Consider the following 22252-nt stretch of genomic DNA (forward strand, 5'->3'; position numbering starts at 1 on the left):
CATAATGCATCAGGGTTTAATACAAGAAAATATAACATTTGTTAATGTACATAGTCACCAAAGGAAGATGCACCCAAATACTTTAGGTAATTATTAACAGAACCAAAAAAGATATTGACAGTGATATAATAATAGTCACTGTCACTGTCATCCCGTTGCTCATCGATTTGTTCGAGTGGCACCAGTAATGTCTCTCATTGAGAGTAGGATATTTTATTTATTCTTTTTTTTTTTTTGACTATAACTAGGCAGTGCTCAGGGGTTCCTCTTGACTCTGCACCTGGCTATGCTCAGGGACCACATGGGGTGACAAGGATCAAAACTGGGTCAGCCACATGCCAGCCAAATGTCCTGCCCACTGAATCAGTGTTAGGAGATTTTAATACTTTGATCACATATGCAGTGAATAAATAGGGAAATGGCTATAAATCCCAAACTAGATCAGATGTATGGATCGACGGGCATGGCTTAGTGGTAGCAGAGCATGCCTTGCCTGTGTGAGGCCCTGGGGTTGATCCCTGGCACTTTCATAGACTGAGACGTGTGATCACAGCACTACTTGTTCAATTGTCGTCATTGCAACAACAATGATAACAACAGCTAGACAAGATGGGCTTAGTAGACATCCATATTACATTTCACCCCTAAAATGTACATTTTTTCTGAGTACATGCAGATTATTTTCAAAGATAAGAGTATTTATTTGAACGAACATACGATAAATATCAACGAAGTTATAATTAAAATAATACCAACTATTTTAAATCACAATACTATAAAATTGAACTCAGCCACATTAAAAAATCAGAAAAAACTCATACAAGTGGTGACTAAAGGAAATACTTCTTAGAAAGCAGTTTGTCAACAAGGAAATTATAGCTGGAATTTTGAAATACCTAGAGACAAGTTAATATGAAGACTCAGGTTATCAGAACCTATACAAAATATGGTTCTAAGGAGAAAGTTAATAATGATGTAGGCCTTTACAAGAAAAAGATAAAATTTACAAATAAGCAATTTAACCTTATATATAAAGCAACTGGACAAATAAAAATTATTTGGAGGAAGAAATATAATACAAATTTGGATGTAAATAAATGAGACTGAAAATTAGTACAAACAATCAGTGAATATAAGATCCAGTTTTTAAAAAAGATTAATAAAACCAATCAAATGTTGGCTAGGCTACATAAAGAGAAGAGATAAAACTTTAATAAACAGAAAATAAAAAAAGATAGGATTTGCAACACTGCCATGGAAGTAGGATTATAAAAAACTTTTATAAACAGACAATAATACAAATGCATTTCATAATCAAGGAAAACAAAAAAAATTTTTTTAAAACCAAAATCTATCAAGATGGAAATAAGAAATAGAAAACCTGGATCAATAGGTTACCACTATGGAAGTTGAAATAGTAACACAAATTTTCCCCAAAGGTCTGACAGAGCACTTCCCTAGTATGTGTGAGGCCTTGGGTTTGATCCTCAGTACTGGCAAAAAAATTTTGCCCCTAAAGCAAAAGTCCTGGGCTAGATAATTTTACCAGTGCATTTTACCAAGCGTTTAAAGAACTTAAGCTTATTCTCTTCAGATTCTTCCAAAAAACTAAAGAAAAAATACTTCCAAATAAATTTTATGAGACCAATGTTACTTTGATACAAAAACCAGACAAGATATTATCAAAAAAGAAAACCACGCATCAAAATTTCTGATGAACAGAAATGGAGAAGAATTCTCAACCAAATACTCACAAATTTAATTTAACAATGCATCCAAAGGATCATTCAATATCACCAAATGGGTATTATTCCAGGAAAGCAAAGATGGTTTAAGACATAGATATATAATTCATATGACACAAAAAAATGAAAGACAAAAATCACTTGACAGACCCATAAATGAGAAACTATTTGACAAGTTTTATTTCACCATTTTTTTTTGTAAGCTCTCAATAAAATTTGGGAGAGAAGGTATTTATTCCAACATAATTAAGGCCTTTTACTCTAAACCCACAACCTGGTATAACCAACAGTGAAAACCTCAGAGTCTTTTATTTAAACAAGGCCATACTACCTTGAACGCGCCCAATCTTGTCTGATCTCGGATAATCTAATCAAGACAAGGGTGTCTAATCTTACCATTTATGTTTTAATACAGTATTAATGAGTTCTTATATAAATTAGAAAACAGTAAGAAATAAAAAATCCAAACTGAAATGGAAGTGAAATTATCACTACTGTGACTATGATTAATATGAGACTTAGGTAATCCCAAAGACTTCTTTAAAAAGCTATTAGAAACAATGAGTTCAGTAAACTGGTTGAAAACCAATGGACAGGGGCTGGAGCAATAGCACAGCAGGAAGGGCATTTGCCTTGCACACGACCAACCCAGGTTCCATTCCCAGCATCCCATATGGTCCCCTGAGCACCGCCAGGGGTGATTCCTGAGTGCAGAGCCAGGAGTAACCCCTGTGCATCGCCGGGTGTGACTCAAAAAGAAAAAAAATACGCTACACACTTATATACAAATAATTAACAAGATGAAGAAGAAATCAAGGAAAAAAAATCCCATTTATACATGTGACCAAAAAAAAAAAAACCAAACTATTTTCGAATAAATTTATCAAAGGTGGTGAGAAACCTGTATAGCAAAAACTACATAGCAAAACCTGTATAGCAAAAACTGGTTTAGTTAAGCGACATGAAACAAGACATTAAGAAAAAGAGATTAAAATGTAATTTCTTTGGTAAAATGATAATTTAATGCTGTTCCAATCAAAACTTTGAAGGTATTTTGTAAAAGCAAATAGAATAAAACACTAAGATTAAAAAAGAATCTTAAAAGACTGAACATCAAAAGCAATATTGAGGAGAAAAAGGAAAATGAAAACATCATATTTCCTGACTTCAAACTATATTACAAATAATAGTAAGTAAAACTGTAATGTACTGGAGTGATAATAGACATATGGAACAATAGAATGCAGTTGAAAGTCTAGCAATAAATCTAACATTAATTGATATTTAATCTACAACATGAAGAGTTATACCGTATATTGGAGAGATGGGAGTCTTTCCAACAGATCTTACTGGGCAAACTGGACAGCCAGAAGCAAACAAATAAAATTTGACTACTCACTAAACTCATTCATAAAAATAAATTAGAAATTTATTAAAGTCCTCAACATTCACTAGAAACTGCAAAGTAAACTGAAGATAAGTTAAATAACTTTGACTTCAGCAATAGAGATGTCTTGAGAACTTGACTCCAAATAGCAAGGGAAATAAAAGTAAATATTGTGGCTATATGATGCTGAAAACGATTGCCAAACAAACTATAAATAGAATGAAAAGCCCTCTGATGCGAGAAAGATCTGTGTATCATACATCAGATAAAGGGTTAATTTCAAGATTTATATTCTTAAAGATTAACAACAACAAAAAGCCCAGATATACCCAATCAAAAACTGGGCAGGTGATTTGAAAGATTTGAGTGAACACTTCACCAAAGAAGACATAGAGGAGATCTGGCTATGAATATAATGAAGATGCTCCTTTCTCACAGAGGCTAATATCTAAGATATTAAAAGCACCTGGTGTTAAGAACAGCAACAAGTCAATCAAAAATGGGGAAAGAACTAAACAGACACTTCCTCAAAGAAGACAGATGAATAGTAGGTATATGAAAAACTTTATTATCACACATCATGGGAAAATGCAAATCACAGCAATGAGGTATCATCTCAGTCCAGTGAGACTGGCACACATCCAAAAAGCAGAAATAAGTGCTGGTGAGATGTGGGAAACGGAACCTTCTTCACCCACTGATAGTGGGAATATGCTTGGTTTAGCCTCAATGAAACACTGTCAAAAATTAAGAAATGAATCTCCATAGGACCCAGCAATTCCACTCCTTGGCATCTATCCCGAAGCCCACCAAGCATTATTTTGAAAAGACCATTTATACACGTATGTTTATTTCAGCATTATTCACAATAGCCGAAATCTGGAAACAACCCATGTGCCCGAGAACAGATGACTGAGTAAAGAAACTATTGCCAGTGGGGTTCACTGGGTGACGTACGAAGTGGGGAGGAGAAAAAACGCAGCCTCAAGAAGGAAATCTAAGACTTTCTTTTCTCTCTACTTTTGTAGCCCTGGGAGGTGCCTGGGAGAGGGACTGTTTTTAACAGGAAAGGAAAGTTTAGTCCTAGACCTTCCCTAGGGGTTTCAGGTCTTTGCTTTGCCCTCACAGAAAAAGAATTTCAGGAGGAGATGAAATTGTGAAGTAAAAATGGTTTTCATTTGGAAATTTTGAGGAAGGACAGAGAGAGAGAGAGAGAGAGAGAGAGAGAGAGAGAGAGGGAGGGAGGGAGGGAGGGAGGGAGAGAAGGAAGAGGGAGAGAGAGAGAGAGGTGCATTCAAGAGAGAATATGGCCTCCCTACAGCCCATTGCTCCTACATTCCAAAATTGCCCTCATGTCCCTGACTAAACTCCATTGTCTCAAGACTGAGTCCCACCCAGAAATTAACTAGCTGAAAAAACAAGGTATCCAGATTTTGTAACTGAAATCTCCAGGTTTTTCTCAGAGTTGGGATTGGCTATCTCCCTCCACTTTCCAGTGTTTCCCTCCTCCTCCTCCTTCTCCTCCTCCTCCTTCTCCTCCTCCTCCTTCTCCTCCTCCTCCTTCTCCTCCTCCTCCTTCTCCTCCTCCTTTCCCTCCTCCTTCTTCTCCTTCTCCTCCTTATTCATTTTAATTGCTGCTAACTTCAGTCTCATTACATTTCTTCTTTTAAAAAAATATTTTTCATTGAATATCTGTGAGATAGACCATTACAAAGCTGTTTATAATAGGGTTTCGAGTCATACAATGATCCAGAACCTATTCCTCCACCAGTGAACATTTCTCAGCACCAATGTACCCTGTTTTCCTCCCACCATCCCCCTGCTATGAGACCTGCTCATAGGGCCTGCTATCAGGCAGACTTAAGAGGTGGTTGGGAGAATTGAAGACAGTGGTGGAGGGAAGGTTTAATGGTGGTGGGACTGGTGTTGGATTATTGAATGCCTGTAACAAATCATCATCAACATATTTGTAAATCACAGCATTTACATAAAGTGTAGGGGGGAAATTTACATATGTATGCTTCATCTAGTCCAAATGTAAATTCTAGAATATATTAATATAGAATTGCTTTAAAAGTTTTATTAATCACAGGTGAGACATGATTATTACTATAATGAGATCCAAATATAAAATAAAATTTAATGTAATATACTTTAGATTCCAGAGCCGAAAATTTATATATGTAAATAAGAACACATTTTATTATATTGTATTAAATGGTTTTAATTTTCTTATTTACATAGGTCAATATCATATAGCGATGACAAATTGGCACTTATTGATTTATTTTCTGATCATTCTATTTGTCATTTCTTAAAGTTTTGTTGGAATAAGCAGCATAAGTTCGTTATGTGCTTAAGGGGGCAGGTTGGTATTGGGAGGGAACTGGGGATATTGGTGGAGGGAAGGTCACACTGGTGGTGTTGGGACACTAAATCCTTGAAACAACCGTATAATGAACAACTTTGTAAATCACTTGTTTTTGATAAAAATTAAGTTTAAAAAAAGAGAGAAAGTAGCTTTTCGAGAGGTGGAAAGAGCTGAGGGTGGGTGGAGAGGCGGGCAGCATGTGTAGGTAATATGTGCCTGGCACCTGGACTCAGGCAGCGTGGGCTAGCAACACTGTATGGGGTCTCCCCAAGTTGTCCCCTGCCCCCAGCAGCCATCCTTAGGGTGGTTGCCAAGGGTAAGAACCGGAGCAGTTGATAATCTTCTTGAAATTCTTTGTCTGGCTTTTGTTCCTGCTGGAGCCTCTCTCGGAGAGGTCCACCTTCTCTGGGTCTGTGTGGGTGCCTTTAAAGGTCTCACTAGGCCTCAGCTCCTGCATCCACAAGGCGGGTTCTGGCAACAATGCTTTCAGTAGTCTAGGGCTAGCGCCAAAGGAACCTCTTTTCGGTCCATCTTGGTTTTATTATGTCCCAAGATCTCATGGGGGGTGGTGGGTGCCTACTTCAGAAACTAAGGTACATATACACAGGGGAGTACTATTCAACATTTAGGAAATATAAAATCCTGCTGCTGCATGACTGAGACCCGGGGGTGTGATGCTGAGTGGTCAGCCAGGCACAGAGGGAACACTCTCACACTGCACAGGGGGAGCATTCTCACATGGCATAGAGTGAGCACTCTCACACGGTACAGGGGGAGCACTCTCACATGGTATAGAGCGAGCACTCTCACATGTGTAGTATAAGACAGAGTCAAGGTCAAGAAATGGCCAATGGCAATGTCCCGTAAAACTTGCACTTGTGGATACTTGAGATTTGTGTAAAAGATTTGCACATCAAGCTCGGTGGATTAAAGGTTGTAGTTTATTGCACAGACAAAGCAGATGGGTCTGGGTTCTCCCCCCACGTCCAGTGACGAACTCCCTGCCTTGTTCCATGCAGTCTACTTGTCTCTCGAGAACAGTAGCTAGGTCCTGCCCCCATCCTCTTTCCTCATTCCCGGCCACATGTGCAGGGCGAGATCCCTGTGCCATTGGCAGGCCTCCCAACAGTACCCCTGCAGCTCCTGCTCCTCTGGCCCTGCTTTCTGTGGCGTGACGCCTGTGCTCTGCACATTGTCACTGGGCCGGTGTCCAAGCCGATGCCAAGCTTTCCTGGGCATCTGAGCCTGCCTTAATCTGCCCCTGTCTGGGCCGGTGTGGCCAGACTATATCTATACTGGGCCACAATTCCAGGCTCGCAGGTCTACCTGACCCAGAGAGAGAGAGAGAGAGAGAGAGAGAGAGAGAGAGAGAGAGAGAGAGAGAGAGAGAGAGAGAGAGAGAGAGAGAGAGAGAGAGAGAGAGAGAAGAGACCTGAGAGTCGGCCTACAACAGAGTTTTCTAAGGAGTGGGGAGGGACAGTAGAGGGTGGAAGGTGCATGTGCTATTGGAATATTGTATAACTGAAATGCTATTATTAATATTAACACTGTACCTAAATAAAAATGTGAAATATTTTTAAAGAAGAATAACATACCAGATAAAATGGCTAATAGCACAGCTGGCAGAATGCCGTGCACACAGCGGTCTGAGTTCTGTCCCTACTCACCATCTGCACAGAGTCAGGAGTAAGCCCTGAGCACCACTCTGTGGCCCAAAAATGAAAAAACTTTTTTTTTTGCATTGTGATGGTATAAAAATTGTATATAAAAAAGCAAAGAATCTAGTCAAAAGCAGACAGAAACTGGAGGGAAATCGACCTTTGAAAGTAGGAAATAAACTCAATGTTTGCAAATTTGCAACTATTTGCCTGGGGGTAGTGAAATCTGCAAATAATTTGGACAACCGGAAGCCAAAGTCTTACTAGTTTGAGGTGTCAGAAGAAGTTGGAGTGAAAGAACAGTCAGAAAGTAGAAAGAAAAATTCGAGGAGGGAGTTTGGATGAACTCCCATGTCTGGGAATAAAATCTGTGAGAATCACTGGCCAACTACTCAACTATGCACCCATGTGGGTTTGGCAAAACAACCCCCAAACCAGAAAACCAGCCTGTAGATTGCTCAAGAACTGAACAAAAGTGTCCATTCTACTGATTTGTAGAGACAGAGAATGAAATTTAAACCCAGCTGAATCAATTCCTCCCAGAATAAAAATTACTCTTCTGAGCAAGAGAAAAATTTCAGATTTGTAGAACATTAAATTTACTTAAATTTATTTCTATTTTCTTTTTTTTTTGAGGGGTGATTAATCCACAGGGGTGTTCAGGAGGCGTGGGAGCCCCTCCTGGTGATAACCAACCTGCCTAGCTCAACACTATAAATTGACAAGCAAGAAAGTCTCTAGACATTGTGTCCCCTTGTCAGTCAAGGGCAGGGGACGGAAGGAAGAAGGCCCAACTGGTTGCTTGATCAGTTTATTTCATTCTCTCTCCCCGCTTCTCTCCCAGCTCTGGATCTCTCTCTGGATCTGTGGATCTGGCCCCCAACCCACTCTTACAGCCTAGTTAAATCTCCCCAGCATGAGGGGGTTGGGGCCTACACCTAGGTGTGGTCACCATCAATAGGGTTGGGTTCCTTTCCCTTAGGGGATGCTTCCCCTAGGACTTAATTCTCTTTCAGCAGGAGGATCCACCCAAGGGCAGAGTCCCATGAATGTGTTTCTCTTCTACTCAGCCAGCAAACATATAAGAATTCATAATATTAATCATTTTGTATGGACACAATAAGAGATGCATTAAAGCTTATGGAATTGCTCTCCTGGGGCCATTTCAATCTCAGATTACAGTGCTCAGGCCAGATCAGTCTTTCCTATCCCTAGCAGGGTCCTAGTCTCATCATTACTTTTGGATCATGACAGCATTTGTCTATGATCAAGCTCTTAACTTATAGTTAAGAATTAGGCACTTTGGCCAGGCCCATCTCGATGCCAGGGTAGCACATAATTCACTGCTTGCCCTGGATCCATCCCGTCCCTCGTCGGGACCCTGCTTTTAGGGTGCTAGGAACTGAGGGCAACTGAGGCTTAAGTGGAGAAAGCAGATGCCCAGGAGGGAATAATATTCGAGGCCAATTAAATCCCAAGTTACAAAAGCATAATATTGTCTTCTTGTGTCCATACAAAAAGGACATTGCTTTAAAGTAAATTATTCAAAAGGCACAAGAAGAGGAAAAAGGCAATATTTTTTTTTTTTTTTTATAGTTTATTTTTAATTAGTGAGTCAACGTGAGGGTACAGTTACAGATTTATACATTTTTGTGCTCATGTTTCTCCCTTACAGAGTTTGATAACCCATCCCTTCACCAGTGCCCATTCTCCACCACCAGTAAACCCAACATCCCACCCCCCCTTCCCAGTCCCGTCTCCCCCCACCCCACCCTGCCACTATGGCAGGGAATTCCCTTTTGTTCTCTCTCTCTGGTTAGGTGTTGTGGTTTGCAATAAAGGTGTTGAGTGGCCATTGCGTTCAGTCTCTAGTCTATATTTGGCCCGCATCATCTTTCCCCCTCATGACCAACAACCACATTTTACTTGCTGTTCCCTTCTCTGAGTTGCCCAGAGTGAGAGAACAGCCTCCAAGCCATGGTGACAACCTCCTGGTACTTATTTCTACTATTCTTGGGTGTTCGTCTTATAGTCTATTATTCTATATTCCACAGATGAGTGCAATCTTTCTATGTCTGTCTCTCTCTTTCTGACTCATTTCACTTAGCATGATACTTTCCATGTAGATCCACTTATATGCAAACGTCATGACCTCATTTTTTCTAACAGCTGCATAGTATTCCATTGTATATATGTACCAGAGTTTCTTCAACCAGTCATCTGTTCTAGGGCACTCGGGTTGGAAAAAGGCAATATTAACTTATATAATATAAATTCAGTATCCTAGGAAGATCTGACCTTACAAATTAGCAGAGTCAGATTAAAGGAAAGCCGCGATTAACTGTTTTGGGGAAGAGAGCATAGAGAAGTGATTATAGCTAAACAAAGGGATGGGAGAGATTCGGGAACACCTTGATGGGTGTGACTGGGGTAAGCCTAAACTCTGGGAAAAACCGGGACAAGCTACTCGTGGCAAGGGGGAAAGAGGACAAAGTAATGTCATCCTACAACTTCCTAAGTAGCTTCTGGTTCATATACTTCTATCACTTTGCCACTTGCCCTCTTTAATCCTATTTCTCTCTCTCTCTTTTAAAATTTCTTGCCTTGTTTCTCTTTTGTCTATTTTCTCTTCATTAGGGAAAGATGCTACTAAAATTAACTTCTTACTACGTTCTTTTGCTGAAAATCTTTCTAAGTTTTCCTGAGGCTCTTGGAACAGAGAGTAAAGACTGAAGTCCTGACCCTAGCTACCAAGGGAAGCTCCATCATGTCTCAACATCCTCTCCTCATCCTCTCTTCATTCTGTAGTCATCAGCCTTGTGGTTCTTACACCTTTTCTTTCGTCCCCTTGCCATGGTCTCTTACCTCAGGCCCAGTTATTGCCTTGTATTCCCTTTACCACATTGCTACTTTTCTCAACTCTTTAAGTTAATTCCTCCTTATTCTTCTAAAACTCACTGCAGTGTGTTTACAAAGAACCTCATTTCTACATACACAGTTAAAAAAATACACTTATTTGTGTGTCTATTTGGTTGACACCTTTCCTCCTGATACACAGTAAAGTTTAATCAGGGAAAATTCTGTACTCATAGCTTCGTTGTTCACCATGGTATGCCAGGCTTAGTCCATAATAGATGCTGAATACATAAATTTTGAACAACTGGAGAAATGAATAAATGAACTGTAATAATGATGTTGAATACTGAAAGATGAAGATCAGTGTTTAAAATAATTGGGATGGAGCAACTTTCATGCTATATTGTATCATGTTCAAAGGGTGTTTGGAGCTGCACTGTGCTGGATTAGGATGGCATTGTTGTGCTGTGCTAAACTGATGGGGAGGGTGCATTTGAACGCAGTAGACAGACCAGAGGGATAGAAAATTCCAGATCATAAGAAGAGTGGTTGATAGGGATACTTCGATCACACTGATGAGTGGGAAGTGTGAATATTTGAATTAATTCTCTTATAAAGTTTAAAAGCAAGTTCCAGAATGTTGCTAGGCCATTTCCAAACTATTGCTCAGATACAGTGATGTAGGCAGTTAGACAGGGAAGGGTCCCCCTGGCAATAGAATTCCTAACATGCAATAAATCCTATGGGGCCAAAGCTATAAACACAGGAACCAAGGCCTGATAAGACTCTCACCAGGCACCAGTAACAGACCCAGAGAAGGTTGAATGCCCCTCTGAGAGAGAAGCTCCAGTAGGAACAAAAGGCCAGGAAAGGAAGTTTAAAGATGGTCATCGACCACTCCCAACTCAACGTCCTTGGCAACCATCCTAGCAATGGATTTTTACCTACCTAGAGGACCTGAAGTGGGGCGCCTTGGGGAAAGCCCTGTAAAAGCCCCCTTGGACAAAGGAAGTACATGCATATGCTGACTGAGTCCATGTTCTCTCGTGCCTATGTAGTTGAGCACATGTGTTGTTCGCATCTCCCCTCCTGAGACGTGAACTTCATGTTTCCATATCTAATGCTGGGTGTGTGGAGGGGCTTTTCGCCTTTGGAGAAACCCTTTTCTCTCTCGAGCTCATTACTTTCCCTCACTTTCTCTCCCTCCTTCCCCTTCCTGAAAGCCTCTTTAATAAAATCTGTTTTTACTCACTGCCCATTTACTCCTGAAATTCTTTTCTGCAAGGCCAGACAAGAACCCCCAAAGCCTGTGTGAGGCCTAGGACTGACTTTTCTTTCTTGCAAAGAGCAAATAATCGCTTCAACCTGAGTCCGTGGCTCCCTGGGAAATGAAGAAAATCATATTGTTTCAGTGAAATGAATCTTAAGAAGTCCCCTCACACACACACACACACACACACACACACACACACACACACACAAAAGCAATCCTGGCTGGGCATTGGAAAATGTAACAGATTTCTTGGGAGAAGCAGGAGAGTGAAAAGGCAAAGTGGAAGTGTCAAGCTTGAAACCTTTGACAGAACAGCCGCTATTTTCCAAACTGCTGCCGAGGCACCACCTGGAGAGGGTTCCACACCCCTCCTCTGCAGCTGCAGTTCTACGACATTAAAATAGGTTCTCCTGAGAGAGCAAAAGGAAATGCCTTGCCACAGAGGCAGGGCGGGGTGGGGGCGATGGGGTGTGGGTGGTGGGAGAGATGCCGGGACCATTGGTGGTGGAGAATGGGCACTGGTGGAGGGATGGGCACTTGACCATTGTGTGACTGAAACACAAGCATGAAAGTTTGTAAGTCTGTAACTGTACCTCACGTTGATTCACTAATAAAAAATTTAAAAAAGAAAAATAAAATAGACTCTCTTTGTTGAGGATAAAAAGGATAAGAAATATGAGGCACTTAAAATATGCATTTGTACACATTTGACTCAGGAGATTGGGGGTCCCACCAGCGATTCCCAGCTAGCCAGGCTGGTGGGTCAATTCAATTAAAGAGCTCGGGCTGCCATGCTTCTTGGTCTTCCGGTGCTGGGGAATGCCTGAGTCACGCGGGCAGTTTGGGGGCTTCCAGGACCACACCCAGCCTAACTGTGCTAAGGATCTTCCGGGGCTGCACCCAGTAGGGCTCAGGAAACACGTGATGCTGGGAGTTGAACCCAGGTAGGGTCATGCTCAGCATATGCCCTAATTCCTGTATAAGCTTCTTAAAAGGAATAGTTTAACATTAAAGCTTCAACTACAAAAAAATTTCAATATATTTTACCATTCTTTTGCATGTATAATTTCATGTAAAATTGAACTATATTTTAATAGAACAGTAAAAAAATAAAAACATCTGAAATGGGCTAAGAGATTTTAATCCCTTTTCAAGATACCTTTCTATGATCTGAACTGCGGCTACCTTTGATCCCAGTTGGAGGCCCAGAATGAACGAGGATTTTGATAAAGAAAGACATTGAAGTCGAACAGGTGCAGTGAGTTGCCCAAGCCACACAACTCACAACCAGCAGAATCTGCTTGGACCCACATCCCAAGCCCATTGCTCGCTTCACTGACCCAGGTTGCCTCTTTTCTCCGGAGATCTTGTTTCTGTAACTTTAAGAGGGTCTAGATGCAGCATTGTTGGCCAAACAAAGAGGCTCACTGGCGTCACTAATGAAATATTTTTCTTTGGTGCATGTCAGTGATGGAAAAATCTGTGCAGAGTGAGGGATTATGATGATAAGAAGATCCTTAATATGTTCCAGCAAGGCTCTGTGGGGCCTCTTAGCCACCCATTTCCTGGCAGGACTGTTTCTAGGTCAGCTCAGAAAGACTCTCTTAGGGAACAGAAGACTGTTTCCTGTGGGCCTCTCTCTCATGCCTGCAATGGCAGTGACCTGTTCATAGTTAGCCACTTCCAACCTACACCTGTTTTATTTCATTCTCAGACCTCAGATTGGTAGAAGTCCCTGAGGCTAGCTTGGAGAGTTTTAAGTGATTTCCAATAATATTTGAATAATCACTCAAAGCACTGAACTGAAAGCAATGAGGCTGCGAGCACCATGCATGAAATTCTAGAGAAATAGCAGATCATGACTAGGGTGGAAGGTGCTGTGCAGCCTTAGTTCTTCTGAATGACCTCTCTCAGAGATGTGAAATTGTGAAACTGAAGTTTTTGTAAAGGAGAGTTGAAGGAGCTTCTCTGAGGGAGTTTACTCTTTATTTTCAGCTGAACTGTCATGGCTAATAGATCGCTGGCAAAGAGGAAAGCAACTTACTGTTAGAATGAGTGGCAGGGCACTCTTTGTAACTATAATCTAGAAAATTGAATTCAGTTCCTATCTTCACCTAATATTTTATGTTCTTTGGGGAGTCAGACATATATCCTAACCATGTTACTCCAAGGCAAGTACCAAGTACCCAACATATACTCCATAAGTGCGCTGAATCTGTATGTGTGTTGATTGAGTATGTGAAGAGGTTCAGAACACAGTTGTTGAATTGTGTCCCGCCTACACACATTCACTAGTGCTCAGGGATTCCTCCTGGCTCTGTGCTCAGGGATCGCTCCTAGAGATGCTCTGGGAGCTACAGTGCAGTGCCTGGGATTGAGCTGGATGATGTGTAGGGAAATACCTTACCCACTATACCATCTTTCTGGTGCTGAAACACAGATGTTGAAATGGACAGATACAGATCTTTATTTTCTGTTATAAACTGGGAATGTGAGTTGAGAAAGATAGTACAGCAGACAGGGCAATTGTATTGCACACAGGTGGCCTGGTTTGATCTAGGACACCCCATGTGGTTCCTCTAGCCCCACCAGAAATGATCTCTGAATGCAGATCCAGGAGTAAGCCCTGATCACTCACTGCTGGGTGTAACCCCCAAACCAAACCAAACCAAACCAAACCAAACCAAACCAAACCAAACCAAACCAAACCAAACCAAACCAAACCAGGTACATAATATCAGTAAGGTAGCTTTTCAGGAATAAATAAAATAAATTGTGCTAGGTACACAGCACAGATAAATGTGATAACTAGTCTGTGAATGAAAGATAATAGTAAACAGTTATGCTAGAGTAGAAACGTATAGCAGATATTTTCTGGGTGAGTAAAACTCCAACTGTGTTGTTTGAATTGTATCCCTGAAACAGATATGTTGAAATCCTAACTCCAGAGATCTGTGACCTTGTTTAGAAACAGGACTTTTCCAGATGCAACCAAGTGAAGATGAGGTCACTGGTGAGGGCTTTAATTCAATACGACAACTGTTCTAAGAAGAGAAGATGGAGACGCACAGGAGAATATGGTCATGTGAAGTGGGTGACAGAGTGATATAAACTACTTATGCAGCTGATATCATAGGCGTGATGGGAAACATTATGTTCTAAAGAATGTCAGGGATTGCAGGCAAATGACAGAAACTAGGAGGGACAAGGAAGGAGTGTACTCTACAGATTTCAGACAAAGCCTGGGCCTGCCCACAGCTTGGTTTCAGACCAGACTCGAGATCCATAAACATCCTGAGTTTTAAGTCAGCAGCATGTAGCGCTTTGCTATAGCAGTCTTAGGAAGGGAATGCACTCACAGCCTTGTGCAGTTGCTGTGAGCAGGGCACTTAAAATTTCTTACGTCTTAGAACTTGGTCTGCTGGAATTTCTAAGGGCAAGCGCAGGTGAAATTTCCTCTATCCAACAAAGGCCTGTAAATTACATCACTATCTCCAGTTTCCATCAGGAGCCAGAGAAATTCTCTTGAATTTTAGAATTCAGTTACACGAGAGAGAAAAACAAAGATCACTTCACTTAGGAGCATATTTTTGCTCGAGAAATAGACACTTCACCCTTATCTCAGCCCGCAGAGGAGTGATCCTTAGGAGTTTCTAAAACAGAATTGGGAAAAGAACAAACAAAACAACAAAAACCACCCCCAGAGACAACGTTCATTTAGGCTCTTGGCACCAAGTCCAACAAAAAAGGAACACTTATTAGAGCAGGGTCAGGGCTGTGAGGCGGGGCATCCCGGTGGCGGGAGGCAGGCGGAGCAGTGCCTCTGAGCTCAGGGACAAAGCTGTACTGTTCTCACAAAACCGCCGTTCCACGAGTTTTTTGGCAGGAAGGAACGCTGTCCTCCCTAAGCCTGGGGAGGCTAATTTGAAAAACCAGCAGCACTCTCTGGAGCCCAGGGGAGAGCGCGTCTGAGACACGGGCGGAACCGCAGGGCAGCAGCTGGAGGCCGCCGACCTGCTCCCGGCAGATCTCCCTGGTCCACGGGCTCTGTGAGGTGTTCCCCGGGGACTGAGTGCAGGGGAGGGGTGCGGCGTTTGCAGGCAACTCAGCGTCATGGTGTCAGACCCCTCACGAAATATTTTGCTTTATTTTCTATCGTGATTGTTTCAACCTACTGTGCAAGCACGGTTCGTTCCTGAAAGCAGGGCAGGCCTCTTTCCGAGTTGGCTCTTCCAATAGGGTGGGTGGGCCTTCCCCTCAGCCTGTGGAGGCCCTTTCCCTCGGAACCGCCCAGGGAACAAGCGTGCTTCAGGGATCCTGCCTTTGGCGTCAGGCGTAGAGGGGTGCCAGTGGCATCAGTCCTGGGAAGCCCCCGTCCCCTTCAGAGCAGACGGGTCTTTCTGGAAGCTTTGTCTGGAGGTTAAAGGCTGACTTGCTTGCCCCTCACCCCCCCCCCCATCCTGTCCCCCTGCACTTTGCATTCTTCTTCTGGGCCAGGCATCGTGCTGGGTCTGGGAAATAACACTTGAGAGCTGACCCAACGACATTTTCTGATCTAGGAAGGTCAGAAATTGCATAGCACTGTGTGGCTTATAATTGAGACGTTATTGGGGATGGGGAGCTCCAAGGTGGCTAAACCTGGAAGAAGAGAAGGTAAAGGTGGGCCCCGAGCCCTCATTCTAGGCCCCCTTTCCCTCCATTCTCACTCACTGCTGTGGGGTGATTTTTTTTCCGAAATAGCACTGTAGCACTGTCCTCTTGTTGTTCATCGATTTGCTCAAGCGGGCACCAGTAATGTTTCCATTGTGAGACTTGTTGTATTTGATATGCCAAGAATAGTAACAACAAGTCTTTTTCTGAAATAAAATGGAAAAAATCAAAGGGGCAGGGACAATTTCATCTGCTTTCATTGATGTCCACGTGCCCCAGTGAGCCCTAAAAGCACTGCATCCTCTGAAGGAGTCTGCGTACGTGGTCGATTCCTTTCTTGAGCAGTTATGGAAAGACTGCGGGGGGTTTTACCATGACTCTCTCTAGCTGGGTGAATCAGGAGAATAAACAGACCTCTCTGAGCTGCTTTCCCATCTGAGAAATGTTGATCAGCCAACACCTGAAAATTAAGAAGTCTGGAGTCTAGGACATAATCTCACAAGGTCCGCAGGCATATGTACTTGAAGCTCAACAGACCAGCTTCAAATACCAGATCCAACCTTTATTATTGAGTGAGCAATTCTAGAAAATTATTTCACTTTACTGACTCTAATTGCTCATATTAGTAATTTAATAATTAAAACTAAAATAGAACTATTACTAGTAATTTAATAATTAAAACCAAGTTTGTGTGAATATTAAATAAACTGGTGCCTGCTTAAGCAAATTGATGAGCAACGGGATGACAATGATACAGTGATACAGTGATATCACATTGTCACAAAGAGACTTCTTAATAAATATTAAATTGGAAGCAAGAAATGTTGGCCAAAGAAGTAAATCCAAGAAACGACTTTCATGCCATGGTTCACAAAAAGTTGACTATAAATTCTGGTTGCCGTGTCTCTACTCCATTGTTATTCATTTTCCTTTTCATTCTCAAAAACAGATCATTAGGACAATCTACTAATACAAACATATATTGGGTGGCAACGTAAACAAAATTTAGTAATGAGGTTTGGAGTGATAGGACAACAGGTTGATATTTGCCTTGCATGTGGCCGACCTGGGTTCAATCCCCAGCATCCTATAACACTGCCAGGAGTGATTCCTGAGAGCAGAGCCAGGAGTAACCTTTGAGATTCAAACATTTTATCCAAAAAGCCAAAAAATTTAGTAACTGTAAAATTACGAAGTTATTTATGATTGGACTTCAGGCATACAATGTTTCAACACTGATTCATTTGCCACTACTCCTTGCCTCCTGCAGTCTGTTTCTCAGAGACACTCTTTCTCTCCCTCTCCCCGCCCTCCTTCGGTTTGTGCTTTTTGCTCTGTGGTTTACTGCACACAACACTTCACCATCTTTCAGCTCAAGCTCCTCCTCCAGGTTGAACACTGCCTCTCCCTGTCCTATCTCCCAGGCCCCTTAAGTGGCATGTTTCCCAATGAATACCAGCTCTCATGTTCTTTATTCCCATTGCCTTGGGGCATTTGTTTTTCCACAGCTATGTTTCTTTATGTCTTACGTATGAGGAGATCATTCTATATTGGTCTCTCTCTCTAATTTCACTTAGTATCCAGGTCTCTTCACAAAGCAGCAAATTTCATGATTTTAACTTTTCTTATAGCTATGTAATATTCCATTGTGTATATCTACCACTATTTCTTTCCAGTCATATATTCTTGGACACTTGTTTTCAGAGTTTGGATATTGTGGATAGTGCTGCAAGGGACATAGGGCTGTAAAGGTCTTTTCTCCAGTTTGAATTTGGGTCGTTGGGGTATATTCTAAGAAATGTGGTTGCTGAGTCAAATGGAAGCTCAATTCCTAGATTTTGTAGGAATGTCCATCTTGTTTTCCAGAAAGGCTGAACAGTAGACTTCAACTATTTTGAACTCCCTTTCTGGTGGTACTATTTTGCACTTTCTTCCTATGTAGTTATTAATTACAATCTCAGTAACATTGCAAAGCACCCATGAAGCAGCTGCTGTCACTGTTTATATCACCCATAACTTTTTGGAATAGTTTACAATCTGCTCTTTGTAAAACTGCAAAATTTGAGCCTTGATGCAGGAGGGAGACTTGATACCAGACCTGCAAACTTCAGATTTGGTCTTGACTCAGTAAGCACCTGATTTTCAGCTTCAGGTGAAGTCATGACATGGTTACCTGAGCTACCACAAGTAAAAAGATGGAAATAAACAGAAGGAAGCTAAGGTTTATTTAGCGCCTGTTGTAGTCTGAATGTACTCCTGCCCCACCCCCAGTCTGTTTTTTCAAATCCTAAATCCAGTATGATGGCATTAGCAGATGCAGCCTTGGGAAGTGATTAGATTATAAGGGATCTTCCTAGGAATAAGACTGAACAGTATTGAGTGAATGTATTCATTGAATGGATAGGATTTTTGACTCATAAGGTGATCTTTTGTTGCTCTTTTGCCTTTTGTTTTATCATGTGAGAATACAATGGGAAACTTGCCACTCAGAAAACAACTTTCAAAAAACCCTGCTGGTATCCTGACCTCAAATGATAAGAAATAAGTTTCTATGTTTGGAGTGATAGGACACAGTAGGTAGGGTACTTGCCTTACACTTAACTGAGTCAGGATTGATCCCTGTCAACTCATCTGGTTCCCTGAGCACCACCAAGAGTGATCCCTGAGTGCAGAGCCAGGAGTAAGCCCTGAGCAGTGCCGGATATGGGTATGGTTCTCCCCTGTCCACCACAATCAATTACTTAATCCACCCTGAACATTCTTTTTATTTGGGGCAAAGGATGGCTTTCAAACAGAGTTCAGGGGTGCTTGTGATTCTTGGCCAACCAGGCTGTCCGTTCAGTGGGGTCATGCTTTGACTTGGGATGTGATATCACTCAGGCCCTGCATGCCAGTAATCACCAGGGCCACACAGCCATGCTCCAAGGCCGTACCCAGCTCAGAGGATCAAGTGGTACAGGGGCTTGAGCCAGGGAGAGCAGCATGCAAGAGCAGCACCCTAACCCCTCTACTATCTCTATGCCTCCCCTAAAAATTATTTGGGAGCAAATAAAAATATATTGGGAGCATACCTGGCTGTGCTCAGCACTTACTCTTGCTCTGTGCTCAGGACTCACTCCTGGTAGTACTTAGGGAGCTGTTTGTAGTGCCAGAGATCAAACTCAGGCCAGCCTTTTTGCCAGGCAAGAACCTTTACTCCTGTAATACCTCTGTGGCCTCCAAAACTGTCTTACTCTAGATTTTTCTAATGTTTTTCTCTAAATATATTTATAGTTAGGAAACTAAACTCAGGCAAATGATAAATTAGATAACATGTACCCCCCCAACACACACATACAAACACACACACACAAACACACAAACACACACACACACAGAATAACCTTTGCCATGTGTCCCAGTCAGTCACTGGGTTCCAGGCCTATGGTTCTCTGTTTATTTGCTTTTGGTGATCAGGATCCCAAAAGTTTATGTAAATATTTTTCCAGTGAATTTTTGTCCTCTTTTAATACTGTATTCTGCTCTTCTTTATTAAATTCCAGCTTTCATGACTAATATGAGATGATAGCTCCAAGAAATGTTTATATGATAAATTAAAGTAGGCAGAGTCTTCCACTTACAAATTGCTTTAGGAGAGAACTCAGATGACTGTCCAGAGCATCATCTCAGATATGCAAACATAAAATGGACTCAAGCATTTCCAGTCAGTTTGTCCTTGGTTTGGGCATCTGTTGTTTCAACGGGAACCTCAGCTCCTAGCTCACCACTCAGACCGGAGCTTCAGACATTTATGACTCTGAAAACTGTCTGTGCCGACTTCTCCAGCTCTCTTGTAGCAGCAAATCTGTAGGATGCTTTTCTTTCCCTATCTTGCACACACTTGTAAACAAGCGACTCACTGGCTGAGCCACTGAGTCAGGGTTAGAGCAATTTCAGGCTCTCAGGGTTGATGACTGTTTGCTTTGGATAAATCAGAAGTTCGTGTTAGACCAGAGCCACCTTCCAAAAATTTATTGGCCAGAGACCTAGATTAACTTGAGGCATTCTAGCTACAGGAAAGCGTTTGTTTGTTTTATAAAGTGGAGGCATGCGTGGGTCCGCTCCATGTTCACAGCCATAAAAGAAAGTGAAGAGTGTTAAGTGTGACTTCTCAAAAAAGGGGACCCAAAGTCTCTGTGTTTATTAGTTTTGGAGGAGTAAATATTTCAGTAGAAAAAGAAACTCCTTTGTACCACTCTCTTTGAATTTTCTTGGCATATTTTAACATTTTCAAGTAACAGTTAAGCCACATTAAACTTCCTCATTCTAATTGGAAACATCTGTCAGTTGGAAAATTAGAATGTTCAGATTTTGAAGTGATTTTCTATTTAGTCAGGGGTGTCAATTTCAGTTGAAATTTCCATCTCTGGGGCCTTTTCTTCTTCCTGATTATAAATTGTTGAGTAAGCTGTCATTTGCTGGAGTTATAGGACAGTCATTATCTGCTTTCCCCTGTAAACAGGTTCTTTTTTCCCCATGAAGACTGCACTTTCTTCTCAAGGTATTTGTAAACCTTATCAGGATCCCTTTTATTCAAGGAGAACTAGTGAAGAAATTCCCCTAACCCTTGGAATTTTTCTTGAATAGTTTTCTTTTGCCATAAAAGCTTCTCATAATCAAATATACTTGAACAGTATATACTATCTGCCAATCCCAGGAAGAACAAAATATTAAAATTATTAGAAAATTATTATAACATTTCTCTATGTTAATAGAAGCTTATATCCTACAGGCTTATACACATTTGGCTCCTGGATCTTCAGCAAAAGGGACAAGAAGGTACAGTGGTTTCTGGACTGCTCCTATGGCCCAGACACTTCCCGCCTCATAGTGTTATCATGGCTTATGGAGACCAGTAACTCTAGGTTAAATGGAATAATAATACCTTCCCCCTCCCCAGCACTGCAGTGGTAAATGGATGGCATTAAACCTGTAAAGTTTCCCCAGTAACAGACATATTAATCTATTTAAGATTACTCAAACTACCATACATAGAAACATATAAATAAAACCTCTTTCTTTTTTTTTCTCTTTGGACTTTGGATCAAGTCTTCTGTGCTTAGGGCTCACCCCTTGCTCTATGCTTAGGGATAACTCCTGGTGGGATGGGGGACCATATAGGATGCCAAGGAGTGTACAAGGTAAGTGCCCTACTTTGCTTTGAAGTCATTGTTTTGAAGTGACTGGCAAGACACATGTTTTGCTGGTCAGGAAAAACAGGAATAAGTTCCAACAGAACTTATTATTAATCACTCAATTAAAAACACTGACTTTACTATAACAGGCAAATCTTAAGTCTTATGCTAGTAGCAGAGCTATCTTCTCAAATGACTACATTTGAGTTTAGGATTCTTCTGGAAGAGGGGATAATAAAATATCTGTAATCAAGTTGCATGAGATGAAAGAGTAAGAGATAGATAACAGTATGATACCTGGTACAATTAGTACTCAAAAATAGAAGATTTTAAAAATTAGTATCACTTAATGTAAATTAGAAAATATTTTGTACTCCAGGATTACCATTAGTAAAAAGGATATCTTAAGGATAAAAACTTTATTTTAACAGAATTATGTAAGTAGGTTGTTCATTGATTTACTGTTGTTACTTGAGTGGGCACCAGTAATGCCTCTGTTGTGAGACTTGTTGTTACTGTAGTAAAACTTCTAGTTCTAAGATTAAGTTTTGGGAATTTGAAGTATGGCATAGTGACTATTGTTGCAATATTGTATACTTGAAAGTACCTACAGGAGTAAATCCTAAAAATTCTTAATATGCACACTAAAAATATCTGTAGTAATAGATGTTTTAACCAGTCTTACTTTGGTAATAATTTCTCATTATATACACAAATAAAACCATTGCATTGTACCTTAAGCTTACACAATGCAACATGTCAATGATTTGAATATAGCCAGGATAGAAGAGACTATTAAGAGTAGTTGTATCCAAGAGTTAAACATTAATAACTCAAGAGTTTGACAGAAAAGACATCTAGGTGTTATTTCATTAAATCTCAGACTATAAATAAATTCATATGTTAGAAGGTAGCTTTGTTAACTTCAGTAGCACATGGTAGCTAAGGAATCACATAGTGTTGGAATTGTTACTATTTGTAAAGCTGTCTTTTTACTATTTGTAAAGAGTTGATATCACTTTGGGCTCTGTTGCCCTGCCACAGTTCTTAAAGAAATGGTGGAGAGTAGAACTGTATGTCAGTAATCTTCCTTTTACCTCTCACAACTGTCGGCGTGTTAGATTATGTCTGAAGAGTA

This window comes from Sorex araneus, chromosome 1 (assembly GCF_027595985.1).
Source record: "Sorex araneus isolate mSorAra2 chromosome 1, mSorAra2.pri, whole genome shotgun sequence".
In the NCBI taxonomy this organism is placed as follows: domain Eukaryota; kingdom Metazoa; phylum Chordata; class Mammalia; order Eulipotyphla; family Soricidae; genus Sorex; species Sorex araneus.